This window comes from Dasypus novemcinctus, chromosome 4 (assembly GCF_030445035.2).
Source record: "Dasypus novemcinctus isolate mDasNov1 chromosome 4, mDasNov1.1.hap2, whole genome shotgun sequence".
Taxonomy (NCBI): Eukaryota; Metazoa; Chordata; class Mammalia; order Cingulata; family Dasypodidae; genus Dasypus; species Dasypus novemcinctus.
In genome coordinates this window covers 30928864-30947458 of record NC_080676.1, presented here as the reverse complement: position 1 = coordinate 30947458, position 18595 = coordinate 30928864, and the positions used below count along the sequence as shown (strand labels likewise).

Below are 18595 nucleotides of genomic sequence, written 5' to 3'. Positions count from 1 at the left end.
GGGGAGGCATTTAGGACACATGGGTGTGCTGGACAATTTTTTATTTGATTCTCTCAATATGGAGAAAACCCAGATGAAAAACTAACTTATCCATGGTCACATGCAAAAGTAACAGAGTTAGGATTTGAACGCAGGCTCTATATTTCCAAATCTCTATGCTCTGTTCAAGGTTCATCAGAGGCATAGGTAGCACTACTAATAAAAATAATTGTTACAATAAAAATAGCTACTATTTATTGAGCCCTTCCTGTGTGCCAGGCAATGTTTCACAAATAATATCTCACCAATCCTCACAATGACTGTGAGGAAAGTATTATTATCCCCATTTTACAGACTGAAGCTCAGAGAAGGTAAGCAGTTATCCTAATTACATCACTAGTAAGTAGTGGAATCAAGATTTAAAACCGGGGAAACGGACTTTGGCCCAGTGGTTAGGGCATCCGTCTACCACATGGGAGGTCCGCGGTTCAAACCCCGGGCCTTCTTGATCCGTGTGGAGCTGGCCCATGCGCAGTGCTGATGCGTGCAAGGAGTGCCGTGCCACACAGGGGTGTCCCCCGCGTAGGGGAGCCCCACGCGCAAGGAGTGCACCCATAAGGAGAGCCGCCCAGCGCGAAGGAGGGAGCAGCCTGCCCAGGAATGGCGCCGCCCACACTTCCCCTGCCGCTGACGACAACAGAAGCGGACAAAGAAACAACGCAGCAGAAAGACACAGAAAACAGACAATCGGGGGAGGGGGGGGATTAAATAAATAAATAAATAAATAAATCTTTTAAAAAAAAAAAGATTTAAAACCAAGTATATCTGAGAAAAAGACCAATCTCAAAGGTCATTTATTGTGTGATTCCATTCATATAATATTCTTTTTAAATTTTTTTAAAATTATCTTTTCTTCTTTTTTAAAGATTTATTTATTTTTATTTCTTTCTCCCCCTCCGCCCCCCCAGTTGTCTGCTCTCTGTGTCCATTCACTGAGTGCTCTTCTGTGACCGCTTCTATCCTTATCAGCGGCACTGGGAATCTATGTTTCTTTTTGTTGCGTCATCTTGTTGGGTCAGCTCTCCATGTGGGTGGCACAATTCCTGGGCAGGCTGCACTTTCTTTCACACTGGGCAGCTCTCCTTATGGGGTGCACTCCTTGTGCATGGAGCTACCCTACACAGGGACACCCCTGCGTGGCATGGCACTCCTTGCATGCACCAGCACTGCGCATGGGCCAGCTCCACATGGGTCAAGGAGGCCCAGGGTTTGTTTGTTTTTTTTAAGATTTATTTTATTTATTTCTCTCCCCTTCCCCCCCACACTCCAGTTGTCTGTTCTCTATGTCTATTTGCTGTGTGTTCTTCTTTGTCCATTTCTGTTGTTGTCAGTGGCACAGGAATCTGTTTCTTTTTGTTGTGTCATCTTGTTGCGTCAGCTTTCCGTGTGTGCGGCACCATTCCTGGGCAGGCTGCACTTTCTTTTGCGCTGAGCCGCTCTTCTTACGGGGTGCACTCCTTGTGCGTGGGGCTCCCCTACGTGGGGGACACCCTTGCATGGCACGGCACTCCTTGCACGCATTAGCACTGCGCATGGGCCAGCTCCACACAGGTCGAGGAGGCCCGGGGTTTGAACCGCAACCTCCCATGTGGTAGACGGACGCCCTAACCATTGGGCCAAGCCCACTTCCCTATCTTTTCTTAAAAGATACATAAATAATGCAAAATGTTACAACAAAAAATATAGGAGGTTCCCATACTCCCCACACTCCACCCCCCCATCCCACTTTGACAACTTCTTTCATTAGTGTAGTATATTCATTGCATTTGATGAGTATATTTTGGAGCACTTCTATACCACATGGATTATAGTTTGTGTTGTAGTTTACACTCTCCCCCAGTCCATTCTGTGGGTTATGGCAGGATATATAATGACCTGCATCTGTCCCTGCAATATCATTCAGGACAAAGCCAAATCCCAAAAACACCCCAATATCACACCTCTTTTTCATTCTCCCTGCCTTCAGCAACTCCCTGACACTGTCTCCACATCATTGGTATAATTTCTTCCATTGCTAGTCACAATAATTCTATAGTAGAATACCAGTAAGTCCATTCTAATCCATATTTTATTTCTCCATCCTGAGGACCCTGGGATGGCAATGTCCACTCCACCTCTAAATTGAGAGGGATTATGACAGGATATATAATGTCCAGCACCTGTCTCTGCAATATCTTTTAGGACAACTCCAAGTCCCAAAAATGCTCCCACATCACATCTCTTCTTCCCTCTCTCTGCTCTCAGCAACTACCATGGCCATTTCTGCCACATCAATACTACAGTTTCTTCCATTACTAGTCAAAATAGTTCTATCGTAGAATACCAGTCAATCCACTCTAATCCATATCTTATTCCTCCATCCTGTGGACCCTGGGATGTGATGTCCACTCCATCTCTATATCGAGAAGGGGCTTAGATTCCACATGGTTGATGGATGCAATTCTCCTGCTTGGGTTGTAGGTACTTTCAGTTCCCTACTATTGGTGGTTGACCATCTTCACCTACCTATTAGCTGACCTGGGTAAGTCCAATGAACCAGAGAGTACGAGTTGCAACTCTGCTGAGGCTCAGGGCCCAGCTGGCACATGGACAGTCCAGAGATTCAAGTCTTCTGGGTATACTCCATCCCCAGCACCAACCACAGGTTCAGTAAAAGTGACAGAAGAGGCACGTGTAGAAAGGTCATATCCGAGTCCAACTCCATCACACTCAGGAACATGAATTCCAAAGTAGGGCCCACTGACAAGGCACTGAACTCCAGAGCCAACTGCCATGACCATAGAACCTGTGTGCCTCTGAAGCCTCGGGGGCCCCAGTACCTGGAGTTGTATCTACTTTGGCTGTCTCTGGGATCCTGCTGACATTGTGTAAGCATGACCCCTCTGATGACCTTTCAACCCTTTTTTGAAGATTCTTAGCCATATAAACTCATTTGTCTTTACCATTTCCCCTTTTATTCAAGGTCTTTTTCTAGTTGTATCACCAGTTAATAATTGGTAGTAATCCCTTGGCGCCAGGGAGGCTCATCCCTGGGAGTCATGTCCCACACTGGGGGGAAGGTAATGCATTTACATATTGAGTTTGGTTTAGAGAGTGGCCACATTTGAGCAACATGGAGGCCCTCAGGTGGTAACTCGTAGGCACCCTGCAGCTCTAGGTCTAGTTGAAATTTCAGGCACACAGGCTCATAAGCATAGCCATCAGTATTAAGGGCTCATCATTGGACCATACTTCTTCACTGGTCCTTGCCCTTGCATTTGGGGATTATTACTGTTCCACTGGGGAATGTAACAGAGCTCCCCTGTCTAGGTACTCAGCGCACTGAATATACTGGGGGAAAGTGTAAACTACAATGTAAACTATAACCCATGCAGTGCAGCAGTGCTCCAAAATATATTCACCAAATGCAATGAATGTGCCACAATGATGAGGGTGGTTGTTGATATGGGAGGAGTGTGGGGGGCTGGGGTATGTGGGAACCTCTTATATTTTTTCATGTAACATTTTTTGTGATCTATGTATCTTGAAAAAATACAATAAAAAATAAATAAATGCTAAAAAAAAAAAAAGAAATTTAGATTATATAAATGTTACAAGAGTATAGGGGATTCCCATATGCCCTACCCCATTCTCCTCCCACAGTTTCCCACGTTAACAACATCTTTCATTAGTGTGGTACATTTGTTACAATTGCGGATATTCACTCTTACCTAAGGTTTTATTGTAGTTTGATTCTGGGTTGAGGTTCTTATCCAAAAAGTAACCCAGTTTGTACTGCTTTCCTAGGCATGCATAGTAGCCTTCAATAATTCCCCAGTAAGTGTGACCATTTCCTATCCAGGAAAGAATTTCATTTCACCAGCTTCTCTTCTGGGGTCTATGAGCTGCCTTTTTTTGTGTTTTGTTTTAATTACAGTTCATTTTTTCTTTTGGGGTGCTACAATCAGATCAGATACACTCAGTGCACTCTGGATTGTATTTTCACTCCAGTTTTCAACTCTGTGTATATTCACTGGCTCAGACACCGTTAATTCATTGCTTTTCGGCCCCTTGTAAACTTTAAGAACAGGAACACAGACATACACCCTGAGTCACTCTTCCATGGGAGCAGTTGAAGTTGGTTAACAAAGTCACCCAATATTTCATGTGGGTGAACCACTATTCAGGCCTGAGAAATCCTAACTGGTATGTGTGCAGAAAACACAGGCACCCAAATGAGTCAATTTGGCTACAGGAACCATTATAGGATGTGCAGGTCCCCAAAAAGATATCATGGTTCAATCAAGTCTCAGAGAACTGAATTTGAATGCACCTGTGCCACCAACCACTGTCTTGGATCACACAAACTGCCATGCAGTTTTGAGGTTGGTAGAGGGTCACAGAAGGAAGGATTCTTCTTGGGATTCTCTAACCAATTGTGCATTTTTTTTCCTACATCAGAACTTGTTGGGTTGTTCTCTAGGTCATATTCAACCGTTCTGCAAAAAATTAGTCTTCCTTTTTTTCCCTATTTCTAAGGTGAGATGTTCAATAGTATACCTTACAGTACATCATGGTGACATCACTTGCCCGTTAAGTCTTTTTTTAAAGAACTTTAATATATACAGAAAAATACTGCAGAAAACACAGAGTTCCCCTTACCATCTTCATGCACACTATTTTCCTTTTTATTGACATTATGCATTAGTGTTGTACCTTTCATATAATTGATGAAACTATATTATTAAAGTTATACCATTAATCATTTTAAAAATAAATAAATAAATCGAGAGAGAGTTTAGATCCCACATAGCTGATGGATGGAATTTTCCTGCTTGCAGCTGTTGACCATTGTCACCTCCCTGTTAGCTGACCTGGGTACATCCATTGAACCAGAGAGTAGGTGTTGCAACTCTGCTGAGGCTCAGGGCCCAGCTGGCACATGGACAGTCCAGAGATTCAAGGAGACACCCAAGCCCTATGGTCATGGCAGATGGCTCTGGAGTGCAGTCCCTTGCCAGTGGCCCCTACTTTGGAATTTGTGCTCCTGAGTGTGATGGAGTTGGACTCAGATGTGACCTCTCTACACATGTCTCTTCTGTCACTTTTACTGAACCTTTGGTTGGTGCTGGGGTTAGTGTATGCTCAGGCGACTTGAATCTCTAGACTGTCATGTAATATTCTTGATATGAAAAAATTATAGACAGAGAAATACAGAAATGAAAGATGTTAACAAAAGGGGAAATCGAGTGAAGGATATACAAGAGCTCTCTGTACTCTTTGCTACTTCTTGTAAATCTAAAATTATGCTAAAATATATATTTTTAAGATTCTAACTGACCATGTGCTTATAGTATAATTATAAAACAGAAACCAGAGAGGAGAAACATTCCACACAGATTCAGTAGAAGAGGGGAAAAAATGTTGCTTATTTTTATTTTTCACTTTAATTGTTGTATACTGCATTTATAAAAATAGTTCTGTGATGATGCTGAGTAATCATTGTAAATGAGAGATGACAGAGAAGGAAAAGAGAGTAAGAGGTGAGGTCAGAGATTAGGGTGAAGTCTAAGGAAGCCAGAGAAGCTGCTGAGCAGGCACAGCAAGCTCAGAGAGGTCACAGGGAGGCTGAACAGATCTGAGGCTCAGGCTCACTCCCTGTCAACTCCTTCCTTGCTCAACACTGTGACCCAGTTGGCATTGAGCTCAGTAATGCAAGAAGGGACACTCTGATGCATGAGGGAAGTTATAAAAATGAAGGAAGTATGAGAATATAGTGCCTAGTCCCTCTCCACATCCCAGATTATTCGAAACTATCTGGGTCAAAATCTGGCCATTGGTGAGGGTGAAAAGCTAAGCTATTCAGGGACATTTTCAAGTCAGATTCTAAGCGCATTTTCCCCTCCAGGAGCTCACCGTGGTGCTGGCCAATTTTCTCAAATGAAAGAGGTCTAGAAATAAACAAACTGCAGAATCATTCTCCCTCTCATAGACGGTGGTGCCATTTCATATATAAAAACTACCTGAAAGATTCCTTACCCCATTAACACTGATTTTAATAGATCCCTGTGGCTTACTTCACCATAAATGCTACTTTAGATGAAAAGGTTTAAATAAAACCTAGTTTACTTCCATGGGAAGCGGACTTGGCCCAATGGATAGGACGTCCACCTATCATATGGGAGGTCCGTGATTCAAACCCGGGGCCTCTTGACCCATGTGGAGCTGGCCCATGCGCAGTGCTGATGCGCGCAAGGAATGCCGTGCCATGCAGGAGTGTCCCCCGCGTAGGGGAGCCGCACACGCAAGGAGTGCACCCTGTAAGGAGAGCCCCCAGCACGAAAGAAAGTGCAGCCTGCCCAAGAATGGTGTTGCACCCACGGAGAAGATGACATAACAAAAAGAAACAGGGAAACGGACTTTGGCCCAGTGGTTAGGGCGTCCGTCTACCACATGGGAGGCCCACGGTTCAAGCCCCGGGCCTCCTTGACCCATGTGGAGCTGGCCCATGTGCAGTGCTGATGCGCGCAAGGGGTGCCCTGCCACGCAGGGGTGTCCCCCGCGTAGGGGAGCCCCACGCGCAAGGAGTGCACCCATAAGGAGAACCGCCCAGCGCGAAGGAGGGAGCAGCCTGCCGAGGAATGGCGCGGCCCACACTTCCCGTGCCGCTGACGACAACAGAAGCGGACAAAGAAACAAGACGCAGCAAAAAGACACAGAAAACAGACAACCGGGGGAGGGGAAGGGAATTAAATAAATAAAAATAAATCTTAAAAAAAAACAAAACAAAAAAAAAACAAAAAAACAAAAAACAAAAAGAAACACAGATTCCTGGTGCTGCTGATAAGGATAGAAGTAGTCACAGAAGAACACATAGCGAATGGACACAAAGAGCAGACAATTTGGGGGGGGGAAGGGGAGGGAAATAAATAAAATAAATAAATAAACAAATCTTAAAAAAAACCTTATTATTCCACATTAGAAACAGACAATAATAAAACTGGTCGTTTAAAAATCTTGAATGGTTTTATTCTCTTATCACTTCAGTAAGCAGATACAACAGATGTTATTTCCATTTTACAGATGAGAAAATGTGAGCATTTGAGTAATCAAGTAAATGGTTAATTCAAGTAGCAAGTTGGTGAACAAGGTTTAGAAATTTAGAGCCCAGGTCATCTGGCTTCAGTTCTTGACGCTATCTACCATTCCACATAACTCTCCCTGCTCGTCACTCTTTATTCTCAGCCTGCCTGGCATTGCCAAGTCCTTCCATAAGAACAAAACTTCCAGCTTGGATTAGAGTAAGGTAGGTTCTGGTACATTCTGGAGATAGGCTGTGCCTCTCACACTGGCAGGAGAGCTTATTAACCCTGCACTTCTCACTGTTCTCTTATGTTAACAAGCAATGAGAATTGGCATTTTTCACTGTCACTGTCTCAAAAAAAACAAAAACAAAAACTGAGTTCTAGGTAAAATGGAGGAGCTTTGTTACATGACTTTAAAACATCTCCAATGAAATGATATGATCTCTGAGATTCTGAGATTTGCTTTAAAACATTTCAGCAGGAGACAGAAGGGAAAGAGAAGACTGATGAAATAAAAATGGCCGTATATATAATAAATAAAAGTTGAAGCTAAGTGATAGATATATGAGACTTCATTATATGATTTCCTCCATTTATGTATATGTTTGAAAATTTACATATTAAAAGTTAATAAATTAACAAACAAATCTTGAAAGAAATAACATCAAGCCTCCCTGGGCGAACAAAAGTTATCTAAAATTTGAAGAGCAAAACTGTTTTGGTTAGGGTAGGCTGAACTGTTTTAACAGATAGACCTTGAAAGAGAATCATTCAATCACAAATAGGAGCTTATTTCTCTCTAATAAAATATTTCAGGGTGAGTTTTCCAGCCTGGAGGGATGGAGATTCTGCTCCATGAATTCATTCACTCAGCCTGATGAAGGTTCTACCATCTTCAACATGTGGCTTGCAAGGTCACTCTGCTTGTCACCACTCCAGCCCATGGGAAGGAAGAAAAGCACACAGTGCAACAATCTCTTGAAAGTGCAGTCCAGAAGTGGCACACATTACTTCTGCTCACATTTCATTGGCAAGAACTTAGTCAGATGAAGAACCTCACCACAAGGAAAGCTGGGAAATGTGGTTTCTGATTGGACAGTCATCACCTGGCTAGAGTGGCAGTGGAAGAAAGAGAGAATAGCTTTTGGTAAGAAACTAGGTGCCTCTGCCACAGCAATCCAGCAGACTTGGCCATTCACATAGGCTGAGGCTAGTTTATCATAAAGCTTATGAAACCTAAGCTTCATGACCTCTTCCACATTTGGGCCTCTTCCACAGCCTTGCAAGAGGTCTGGGTTAGTTACCTATTGCTGTATAACAAATTATTACAAAACCTGCCAGCTTAAAGAAACAAATTTATTATTAATGTAGTTCTAAGATTGAGGAATCTGGGAGTGACTGAGTTGGGTGGTTCTGGCTCAGGATATCTCAGGAGGTTGTAGTCAGCTGTTGGCCAAGCTGCAGTTATCTGAAGGCTTGACTGGTCCTGGAAGACTCCCTTCCAAGATGGCTCACTCATCTGACTGGAGGCTGGAGGCCTCGGGTGCTCGCCACATGGGCCTCACCTCAAGGCTGTCTGAGGTTCCTCACAACATGGTAGCTGGGTTCCCCCAGAGTTGGTGATCCAAGAGTGAGATCACCAAAGCAAAGGTTTTTATAATTTAGCCTCAGACGTGACATACCATCACTCCTACTACATTCTGTTGGTCTCACAAACCAACCCCAAAGCGATACAGAAGAAGGAACTACACAAAGACATGAACACTAGAAGATAGGGATAATTGGAGGCCATCTTGCAGCTACCCACCAGGCCCTAGCAATGTATTCACGTGGTCATGTGATTTGTAAAATTTGCAAAAGAAAGCTATTTTTATATTTTTTCTCTTAATAAGTGCCCCTTCCCTGCAATTATATAAGCTTTTGGTCTCACAAAACATAAATCCTTTTCTTAGATGACCTTGCTTGGCACTTTTAAAATGACTTTAGGACTTTGTGAAACTATTCTACCAACTAAAGTCATTGTAACTAAATTCTGACAGAAGGGAAGCACTCTTTTAGATGTGCTTGTTTTGATTACTGTTAATATTATCTAGTTTGTACACTACTGATTTATTATCAATGCTGGACAAAAATTTAGATCTGGATTCTAATCCAGATTCTACTTAGAAAAATGGGCAACCTTCTTTTCATAAAACGGAGGCTCTTTTCTGAGCTGGCTTTTCATATCAATACAGTGAGGAGTTCTATTAACTGACCTATTAGGGCACTTTCAGCCAACTCTTTAAAAAAAAAAAAGATTGATTGATTGATTGATTCCTCCCTCCTCTCTCCTTCCTCCTCCCTGCTGTTTTTGCTGTCTGTGTTCATTTGCTGTGTTATCCTCTGTATTTCTCTTTTTGTCTTCTCTTCTCATCTTTCTCCTCTAGGATTCACCGGGATTCAGTCCTGGGGAACTCTAATGTGGAGAGAAGTTCCCTGTCAACTGCAAGACCTCAGTTCCTGGCCTCTGCTGCATTTCACCTTGACTCTCCTTCCTCTCTCTTTTGTTGCGTCATCATCTTGCCGCGTGACTCACTTGTGCAGGCACTGGCTCACCATGCGGACACTAGGCTCACCACGTGGGCACTGGCTTGCTGTACAGGCTTGCTTTCTCTTCTTCTTTTTCACCAGGAGGACCCAGGGATCAAACCCAGGTCCTCCCATATGGTAGGTGGAAGCTCTATCACTTGAGCCACATCCGCTTCCCTCAGCCAACTTTTAAAGTGTGTGATTTTTTAAAAAAATGTGTTAATAAAATGTATATATATATATATATAAGAGGTTCCCATATAACCCACTCCCTGCACACACCCCCACTCCTCCCCCACTGACAACTTCTTTCATTAGTGTGGTACAGTCATTGCATTTGATGGGTACATTTTGGAGCATTGCTACACAGCATGGATTGTGGCTTATGTTGTGATTTACACTCTCTCCCGGTCCATTCAGTGGGTTATGGCAGGATAGATGGTGTCCTGCATCTATCCCTGCAGATAGGAAAAAGAGGTGTGATTTAGGGCATTTTTGGGACTTGGAATTGTCTTCAATATCACTCTTGTGTTGAGCTCTCCACTGCCACACTATGCTGCCCCTCACTGTAGTTGTCTTATTGTTTTGCTTTTTATGTTTTGTTTTGGTTTGACTTTGCTATTATTGTTATGATTATTAAAGAACAAATTTCTTCCTCTCTTAAAAAAAAATAAAATAAAGTCCATGATTTAGTGATATGTCTCTCTTTGCCTCAGGTTCCTTATCCATAAAGTGGGTTCGCAGTACCTACTTCCTAGAGTTGTAAAGATGATGAAACAAGTAGCCTACATAAAATGCTTGACAAACAGAGCATGCTCATAAATGTTAGCCATTCTTATTATTTTATCCGTGAAAACTGACCATCATCAGGAAACCTATTTTGGATGCTATTATAGTAGCACAGTAATTTGTCATTTCAATTTTCATCTCAGATGATATTATATATATATTTTTTAGGAGATACCAGGGATTGAACCCAAGACCTCATACATGGGAAACAGGCACTCAACCACTGAGCTATATCCATTCTGCAATGAGATTTGGGTTTGTTTTTTTTTTTCATTTGTTTGCTTGTTTTGTTTTCAGGAGGTACCAGGGAACAAACCTGGGACCTCATACATGGGAAGCATGTGCTCAATCACTTGCGCTATATCCACTTCCCAGTATACATTTTTATAAACTGGTAAGAGACAATATGAAATGATATTGAGATGATGGAAAAATGAAGCTCTATGTATTATTAATGGAAGTATAAATTGATAAAATTACTTTGGTAAATTATTTGGAAATTTATATACTTAATCTAAACATATGTACATCCTCTGATGCAGCAAATCCTCTCCTGGTTATAAACCCAACAAAAATTAGTGCTCATGTTTACCAAAAGACATGTATAGGGAAACGGACTTGGCCCAGTGGTTAGGGCATCCGTCTACCACATGGGAGGTCCGCGGTTCAAACCCCGGGCCTCCTTGACCCGTGTGGAGCTGGCCCATGCGCAGTGCTGATGCGTGCAAGGAGTGCCGTGCCACGCAGGGGTGTCCCCCACGTAGGGGAGCCCCACGCGCAAGGAGTGCACCCGTAAGGAGAGCCGCCCAGCGCGAAAGAAAAGTGCAGCCTGCCCAGGAATGGCACTGCCCACACTTCCCATGCCACCGACGACAACAGAAGCGGACAAAGAAACAAGACGCAGCAAATAGACACAGAGAACAGACAACTGGGGGAGGGGGGAATTAAATAAATAAATAAATCTTAAAAAAAAAAAAAGAACACACAGGACTAATAATTAAAAAAAAAGACATGTATAAGAATATTCATAATTTCTTTATTCATAATAGCTCAAATGTGAAGCAACCCCAATGTCCTCTAACAGTAGAATGGATAAAGTGTGTTTTATTCATAAATGGAATTAATATAGCAATGAAAAAGAACAAATATTACCAATGTAAAGTTGAGCAAAAGAAGCCAAGCATTTTTTAAAATGCATACTTTATGATTCCATTATATGGCATTCAAAATTAATAGAGGTCAGAGTAGTGATTACCTTTGAGAGGATAATGACTGGAGGAAGCGGTGGGAGAACTTGCTGGGATGCTGGAAAAGTTCCACATATTGATCAGAATAGTGGTCAGACAGGTGTAAAAATCAATATGCAGAGAACTTCCAGTGAAGATGGCAGGGTAAGGAGCTACAGGACTCAGTCCTTCCACCAAAACAACCAATAAACATGCAAGAACTGTCTCAAACAATTATTTTTAAAACTCCAGAACCCAGAAGAATAGTGTAGAGCATCCGGGGAAGAACAGGAGAAAGAGGCTGATAAACTAATATAAAGAAATATAAATTACCCCCACTGTCATGGCAGGTCACTTCAGGGTCCAGCCCCTGATTAGCTGCTAGTAACAGAGAAGAACATAAAAAAAACCTCTTCCCCAAGAAGAGGGGTGTATAGGGCTTAGAGCTGATCACAGCTTTTTTTTTTTTTTAGGAGGTAGCAGGGATTGAACCCCAGACCTTGTACATGTACAGTGCATGCTTAACCACTGAGCTACTCTGTGTCCACTGATTACAGCTTTTGATTAGGAAATTGGATCCCTGGGTCCTTGCCTTGAGGGCAGTCATTGTTTCAACCCTCTAGAGACAGGAATGGAGATAGTGGAGATGTAAAGATGCAGTGCTTCCTTAGGGTGACAGTTAGCTGAAGGGCTGCATTTGCTGGGCAGGCCAGGAAACCTCAACTTTGGGGAGCCATTGAAGAAGTTTGGGTGCCCTTCCTGATCCCCTCCCCAGGGCACATGGAAACTGATCTGTACCCCATTTGTGGATCCCTGGTCCTGTTTTAACTGGCAAACTGATCTGGGTAAATCCTCTCTGGGGTGATTTTTCCTCCCAGAATTTGCCTCCAGGCAAAAGCAACTGTGAGACAATGAAAGAAGTGTTTAAAAAAAAATCTGTAGAGGCAAACAGTTTGGGACAAAGGCCTGCTGACTTCGAATACATGAGAGAAGAAGCCTGTCTCCTAGAAAAGAGGGGACAACAAAACTCCTGTAAACAGCAGGACTCCAAAACAACTAGCAAGCAAAATCCCAGTACAAAACAGAGGTCCAGAAGACAGGGAAAACCCTGCACACTGAATTCACTTTGGACAGACCTTCTTGATATGAAGGCTGCAGCCCAAGAAAATCTCTGTCTTATCACCAAACTTACACGAAACCAAGAAACAGACATCCCAGGAAGTAAATTTCAGGATTAAAATTAAAATATTAAAATGTACAGTACGCAACAAAAGAGTGAAAAACAAACAGGCAATCATGACTCATCCAAAAGAAGAGGATAAAATTGCAGAAAATACCAATGAAGATGAGAATATGGCTATACAAACAAACTCTTTAAAAAAATTGACTTTAAAAAATGATCTTAAAAATGCTTAAGGAGATGAAGGAAAGTACAGAGAAAGAACTATAGGATATCAAGAAAACAATGAATGAACAATATGAGAGTCTAAGTAAAGAGATAGAAATTTTTAAAAAAGAATCAAACAGAACTAGTGGAGTTGAAGACCACAATAACTGAAATGAAAAATGCCCAGAAGGATCTCAAGAGTAGATTTTATTTGGCAGAAGAAAGAATCAGTGAACTTGAGTACAAGACATAATATTAAAAATGATAATAGTCCAAGACGGCTTCAGAATACCATCAAATGCACCAATACACGCCTTATAGTAGTTGTGATGGATTGAAGCTGTATGGAACCCAGAAAATCATCTTCTTAAAGCTAATCCATTCCTGTGGGTATACACCCATTGTAAGTAGGACTTTTTTTAAAAAAGATTTATTGTATTTATTTCTCTCCCCTTCCCCCCCGCCCATTGTCTGCTTTCTGTGTCCATTCGCTGTGTGTTCTTCTGCATCTCCTTGCATTGTTAGGTGGCACTGGGAAACTTTTTTGTTGTGTCATCTTGCTGTTTCAGCTCTCCATGTGTGTGGCACCACTCCTGGTGGGCTGTGCTTTTTTTCACACAGGGTGGCTCTCCCAGAGGGGCACACTCCCTGTGCATGGCACACCCCTAAATGGGGGCGCCCCTGTGTGGCACGGCACTCCTTGTGTGTGGTAGCACTGCATGTATGCCAACTTACCACATGGGTCAGGAGGCCCTGGGTATCAAGCCCTGGACCCTCCATATGGTAGCCAGGCACTCTATCAGTTGAGCCACATTCACTTCCCTGTAAGTAGAACCTTTTGATTGGGTTGCTTCAATTAAGGCATGGCCCAGGGTGGGTCTTAATCCTCTTGCTGGAGTCCTTTATAAATACACAGAGACAGACAGAGAAAAAGCCACAGAAGCAAGAAGCTGGAAGAAATGAAACCTGAAAGAGAAGGGAGAGATCGGCAGAATCTATACACAGAAAACTACAAAGCATTTCTAAAAGAAATTAAAGACAAACTAAATAAATGGAAGGGTAATCTGTCCTCATCGATTGGTATTTACATCCTAGACTATGCTTTCAGTCACAATCACATTTATAAACCCATGTGGCCAACTGATTTTGACAAGGGGGAAAGACAACTCAACTGAGAAAGAACAGTGTCTTCAACACATCGTGCTGGGAAAACTGTATCTCCATTTACAAAAAAAAATAAAGAAGGAGGAACCCTATCTCACCCCATATAGAAAATCAACGCAAAATGGATCAAAGACCTTATTATGAGAGCAGGGACAATAAACTCCCAGAAGAAAACAGAGGGAAACATCTTCAAGACCTTGTGTTAGGCAATGCTTTCTTAGACTTTACACCCAAAGCAGCAAAAGAAAAAATAGATAAATGGATCCTCATGAAAATTTAAAAATTAAAAGTTAAAAATTAAAATTTAAAACTTTTCCTTAAGGGACTTTATCATGAAAGTCAAATGGCAACCTACGCAATGGGAAAAAATATTTGGATACCACATATCTGATATATAAAGAATACTTCAACTTAACAACAAAAAGACAAACCAATTTAAAAATGGGCAAAAAATTTGAACAGGCATCTCTCCAAAGAAGACATAAAATGGCCTGAAAGCACATGAAGAGATGCTCAACATCATTAGGAATTGGGAAAATCCAAATAAAAACCACAATGAGATACCATTTCACACCCATGAGAATGGCTGCTATTTAAAAAAAAACAGAAAATAACAAGTGTTGGAAAGAATACAGAGAAATAGAAACCTCATTCATTGCTGGTGGCAATATAAAATGGCACAGCTATTTCCATCCTGCAACAGTTGGAGGTTGAATTCAAGGAGATCCAAGCACTAGCATTGGCCCCCACCAGAGAACTGGTTCAACAGATACAAAAGGTGATTCTGGCTCTTGGAGACTATATGGGAGCAACTTGTAATGTCTGCATTGGTAGAACCAATGAAGTTTAAAAACTGTAGGCTGAAGCATCACATATTGTGGTGGGTACTCCAGGGCGAGTGTTCAATATGTTAAACAGAAGATATCTTTCTCCAAAATGGATCAAAATATCTGTTTTGAAGGAAACTGATGAAATGTTGAGCTGAAGGTTTTAGGATCAAATCTATGAACTTTTCAAAAAATTAAATACAAGTATTCAGGTTGTGTTGCTTTCTGCCACAGTGCCAACAGATGTGTTGGAAGTGACCAAAAGTTCATGAAAGACCCAATGTGAATTCTGGTGAAGAATGAAGAATTGACCCTTGAAGGAATCAAATAGTTTTATATTAATGTTGAAAGAAAGGAATAGACATTGGATACCCTTTATGACTCATACAAGATGCTGACCATTACTGGCAGCGTTCTCAATTCAAGCTGCAAGGTGGACTGGCTTACTGAGAAAATGCATGCTAGGGACTTCACAGTTTCTGCATTGCATGAGGGAGTTCCGATCAGGGTCAAGCAGGGTTCTGATCACTACTGATTTGTTGACTCGCGGTACTGAAGTACAAGTGTCTTTGGTTATAAACTATGACCTACCTACCAGTCGTGAAAACTATAGTTACAGGAGTTGAGAGCCACAGTTGATGACAAGATGGCATTCAGACACCGCGATGATGTAATTTAAGACAGCACACTGAATAAAGAGCAAATTTAGCAGAGGAGGTCGATGTGGGAGGAAAGGTGTGGCTATAAGTTACTGAAGAAGACAAGAGGATTCTTCAGGACCTTGAGACTTTCTTCAATTCTACAGTGGAGGAAGTGCCAATGAATGTGGCTGACCTTATTTAATTCCTGGAGGAGATAGTTTTGAATGCAGTGATCCCTGGTACTGAACCGGCAACCACAACGTGCATTTTTAAATCTTGTCTCAATGCTCATTATGGATCAGAAATACAGATTTTGACAGCAAAGCGACTTTAGTCATGAGCTCCTGTGAGGAAAGTCATTGGCTGTATCTTTAGAATTAGACTGTTTTGGTTGGATGTAAAAGATAGGGTCTGTAAAGTCTTTCTTTCTTAGAAATGCATTTCCTAGTTTGGTAGCAATGGTTGTATTTGATGTTCTCTATCATTTAAAAGTATACCTGTGGACTAAAAGTGCTGTATAAAATCAGCTAATTATGGTAAACTAGCATATCTGCCTTTATGGTGTTTGTCATTAGCCTGAATTTATTTTACTTTTACTTATAGGTTTTTAATTTTTTTATTATTATTATTTAGCCTGAATTTGGAAAGGCCTTTAAAATTGATTTTTTTAAGACAACATTTGAGGGAGTGGAGGTGGCTCAAGCAATTAGGCACCTCCCTCCCACATCAGAGGTCCTGGGTTTGGCTCCCAGTGCCTCCTAAAGAAATAAGGAAGACAAACAGACACAGCAAGTGAAAAACAAGGGGGAGGGGATAAATAAGTAAATTAAAATTAATTTTTTTAAAAAAAGAAAACATTTGAATGCATTTTATTTGGTATTGTATTTATTTAATAAAGTATTTAAATAATTGTGAACTGGACCCTATTACTAAGCCCCAGCAAGCGATAATATCAAACCTAGTAAAATTGCCATATTGCACATGCCTTAATGAAGTTTGAATGTTAAATAAATTATATTCTTGCTTTTTAAAAATCTATGAACTACACTGTACAAACAGTGAACCAAAATTGATCCATGGGCTTTAATTAATAATACAATTATAAAAATGTGCTATCATCTATTATAACAAATGCTCCACACCAAAGCAGGTGTAAATAATAACGTGGTATATGGGAATTCTGTATTTATGCCTGGATGTTCTATAAACCCACAACTTCTCTAACAATGAAAAAAAAATCAATATGTAGAACTTAAACTTTAGTTTGAAGATTTGTATATTTCATTGTAAGTTTCACCTTAATAAACATTTTTAAGGTGACAATGTTATAGAGAAACACACTACTGGTATCATTGATGTAGGGTAAAAAGGCTAACCTTGATTAGATTTATGCAACTGTTTGATTTATCTAACACAAAATCCTTGACAATTATGGTTACCAGACAGCAATTAATGAACAATTTTTTATCACTCCTTTACATACACTACCCTATCAATTATCTCAAATCTTAACTTATTTCATAAATATTTAAGTGCCAGATGCTCTTCTAGGTGACGGAACCATTAACAATAAGCAAAATAGATGTAGATCTGCTAGGTCTATTGGTGCAAGATAGAAAATTAAATCAGGAGTCACAAGTGCATGTCACAAATGCTATTGTAAGGGAAGTGGTAGATATTTCCCTACTATTACCGCACACAGCAGAGGCACCAACCCAGAAGGGAAAGACTTGGTAAAGAAAATAATATAGAAGTTGAAATCAGTAGCTTTTGAGCAGGAATTGCATGCTGTTTCACAGACCAAAGAGAATATGGCATATTCTAAGACCTAAGAGAATATCAGGATGACTGAACCTAAAGTGTGCTGAAGAGAGAGATAGGAAGTGTAATTAATGATGCTAGAGAAATCAACCCAAGAAGGGCCCTACAAGCCCCAAGAAAAGGGGTTATATGTTATTCCACAGACATGGAAAATACATGATCTGACACGTGTTTTGGATTTATCAGTCTTTGTTCAGTGTGAAAAATGAACTAGGGGGAGGCAAGATTGAGGCAGAGAGACTTGTTGGGAGGTGCTTTCAATAAACTAGGCTGGAGGTGATGGTATCTAAAACTAAGGAAGTAGAGATGACTCAAGAGGTATTTGTATTGCTCTAATATATGTCTTGGTTGAAATAGTTATTTGGAACAGCTTAATATATAAATTAATGGAATTTGCTTTGCATTTTGGTATATTTAGAAAAGATAATGTTTCATGTATGGATATATATTTATAAGGGTTTTATTAAAAAAACTTGTCATATTGTAAAAAAAAAAAAGGGCTGGTGTATTTGGAAAGTGGAACTGGTGAAGACTCATTGGCTAAGCAAAAGAGGAAGAAGAGGGAAGTTTCATTCAAAGTTTTTGGCCTTAGCAACCCTAGCGACAATGGTGCCAGGCACGGGGATAGGAAAGATGGTGGAAGAGTAGTTTGCTAGTTTGAGAGATTTCAAGGAGGGTGAGAGGAGGAAGCTGATGAGTTCTGTTTGGGCCATGCTGTGTTTAAAGTGTTTATGATTCACATATTTTAGTATATATTTATTGTTTCTGTATATTCATGTATAAATGATACACTTGAATAAAATTTTACTTTAAAAGTTTAAAAAAATGTTTATGAGGCATTGAAGTAGAGATGTTCAGAATGCAGTTGGTGCTCAGGAGAGGTAAGTGTCTTAAAGAAATAAATTTGGAAGTCAGCATTGTACAGGCATCAGTTAAAGCTATAGGAGTAAAGAAACTCTAAAATCACCCCTGAGCAATGTGTAGAGTAAGAAGAGAAGCAAATATAGTATAGAACACTGAGGAACATTCATATTTAAAGGACCAGCAACAGAATACTGAGGAAGAACAG

General features: G+C 40.9%; 1 pseudogene; it reads left to right on the top strand.

The window, feature by feature from the left end:
* Nucleotides 1-295: 295 nt before the first annotated feature.
* Nucleotides 296-15907, top strand: LOC101443518 (eukaryotic initiation factor 4A-II pseudogene; annotated as a pseudogene).
* Nucleotides 15908-18595: the final 2688 nt, after the last annotated feature.